This window comes from Eurytemora carolleeae, unplaced genomic scaffold (assembly GCF_000591075.1).
Source record: "Eurytemora carolleeae unplaced genomic scaffold, Eaff_2.0 scaffold261, whole genome shotgun sequence".
Taxonomy (NCBI): Eukaryota; Metazoa; Arthropoda; class Copepoda; order Calanoida; family Temoridae; genus Eurytemora; species Eurytemora carolleeae.
Window position 1 is genome coordinate 104,536 of NW_019396251.1, and position 2,954 is coordinate 107,489.

The window sequence follows — 2,954 nt, forward strand, 5'->3', positions numbered from 1 at the left end:
TGTACTCTGTATAGTCCGAATTATATATCCTGTAAATAATCTGTACTCTGTATAGTCCGAATTATATATCCTGCAAATAATCTGTACTCTGTATAGTCCGAATGGAACGAAGGATGTGGCGGTGTAAAGAATGAACAAGGTTTTCAATGATTTACGTGCATTGAACTTCTGACACTGAGTTAAGGGTAGGGGTATCCATTTTTGAAGATAATGACTTCGGACTCTTCCTTTAATAATAATCCTGTCCTTCCAATTCATAAATCCTGGATCCTGCAACCCTAGCATCAATCCTGTAATTACAAAATAAAAATAAAGACCGTTCCTAATAATTATCATATCAATGGTGAAATTTTGGAAAGAAAAGTCCTCGCGCGTCAGTTAGAGTTGTTTTTCATGTATGCAATTATATTTTTTCATCGCCTTTTATTATGCTAATTTCTCCAATATCCTTACCTATACCTGCGTATTCTTTCCTATACCTCCTGTATCCTTTCCTATACCTCCCTACCCTTTCCTATACCTCCGTATCCTTTTCTATACCTCCCTATCCTTTCATATTCCTCTTGTATCCTTTTCTATACCTCCTTATCTTTTCCTGTACCTCCTTATCATTTCCTATACCTCCGAATCCTTTCCTATACCTCCGTATCCTTTGCTATACCTCCCTTTCCTTAAATATTCCACCTGTATCCTTTCCTGTACCTCCTTATCCTTTCCTATACCTCCCTATCCTTTCATATTCCTCCTGTATCCTTTCCTATACCTCCCTATCCTTTTCTATACCTCCCTATCCTTTCCTATACCTCCCTATCCTTTCATATTCCTCCTGTATCCTTTCCTATACCTCCCTATACTTTCATATTCCTCCTGTCTCCTTTACTATACCTCCGTATCCTTTCATATTCCTCCTGTATCTTTTCCTGTACATCCTTTATCATTATACATATTTGCTGTATCTTTTATAATCCACAATTAAGTGAAGATTTAAAGTTCCTTACATTAGTGTTTATTTCATCTCACTCCATTTCTTTCTCTCTTACTTTTTTCTCTCTTCCTTCCTTAATCACTCCCTTATTTCATTTTTCCCTTTCTTCTTTATTCCCTTTCTTCCTCCCAAATTCCTCAGTTTTTTTTCTCCACACTTTCTACTTCATCACTCTCTTACTTTCATATTCTTTTTCTTCGTCGCTCCCTTTCCTCCTCACTTTCTTTCCCCCTGACTTCCTTTCCTCCTTACTTTCTTTCCTCCTCACTTCCTTTCCTCCTCACTTCCTTTCCTCCTCACTTCCTTTCCTCCTCACTATAATTCCTCACATCCCTTCCTTTCATACTCTTTTTCTTTCCACTCCCTTTTCTACTTATTTCCTTCCGTCCTCGCTCCCTTTCCATCTCAATCCCTTTCTTCTTCACTCCCTTTCTTCTTTATTCCTTTTTTTCTTCACTCCTTTTATTTCTCACTCCCTTTATTCATAACTCATTTTCCTTCTCACTCCATTTCTTCCCAGCTCTCTTTCTTCCTCACTCATTTTCTTCCTTACTCACTTTCTTCCTCACTCATCCTGTAATTTGTAACATGCATCCTGGCATCCTCTGCCATGCATCCTGCATACTCTGCCATGCATCCTGATTTCTGAATTCTGTATCATGTATGTGCATATTAATCCTCTGTTCCATGTTTCTTTTAGTCTGTATCCTGAATTATGAATTCTGTATCCTATATCATGTCATGTGTCCTGAATCCTGAATACTGCATCCTGTATCCTGAGTCCTGCATCATGTAAGCCTTTATCCTGAACCATATATTCTGTATCCCGTATCCTAACCATGTATCCAGTATCCTGCACCATGTATGCTGTATCCCGTATCCAAGGTATCATACATCAGTTGTATCCTTTATTATAGATATACTATATCAGTAGGTATCAGATATTAGCTGCAGTATTCTTTATCCTATGTATCATATATCAGCTGTTTCCTATGTATCATATATCAGTTGTATCCTATGTATCATATATCAGCTGTATCCTATGTAGCATATATCAGCTGTATCCCATGTATCATATATCAGCTGTATGATTGTATCCTATGTTTCATATATCAGTTGTATCCTATGTATCATATATCAGCTGTATCCTATGTATCATATATCATCTGTATCCTGTGTATCCTGTATCTGTCAATAATGCTGATTACGCGCAGTTCTAAAACAATAGAATCCGCCGCTAGTTTTTTTCTGGTTGTTTGACCTCTGTAATGTTGCATCGAATCAATTCTTATTTTTCTTCTGGATAATTGTGAATGACCTCTCTCTCTCTTCTCCCTATCTGTGCTGGCATACAGTCATTCATCATTAGTAGACATTATTCTTTTCTTATTCCAACCCTGACTCAGAAAAGGGTATTTATCAACTTTGAACCCTGAAAAAGAATCTTCTGTCAACAATATACCTTGCAAAATACTTGCACTCTAGCCCTGACACGTAGGAAGAATATTTTTCACTTCTCCTTCTTAATTCACTCCGATCTGCAACTTTAACGCGTCAAACTAAAGTAATTAAAATTTAAAACTGAAATCTTACATGTTTTCAATCATAACTCTTTTTTCCCAAGTTCGATGTGAATACAGTTATGTATAAAATAAATCTTTAAACTAATCTTTGGTGTCTCAGTCTCTACTCACCGAGCCTCGCATCCTGGCCTCTCTATTCTGAAATCCCGGAAAAGGGTTTTCATGAAACCCTGCGACTAAAGAAGGTTTCTACTCTGTGACCCTAGAGATTGATTCTCCTGAAACCCTGCGACTCCGGAGAAGGGTTCTCCTGTAATCCAGTGACCCCGGAGAAGGGTTCTCCTGTAACCTTGTAACCCCAGAGAACTGAGAAGGGTTGCCTTGAAACCCCAGTATACTGAAAAAGGATACAAGTACTGTCTACATTAAGTAAATATTTACCATGG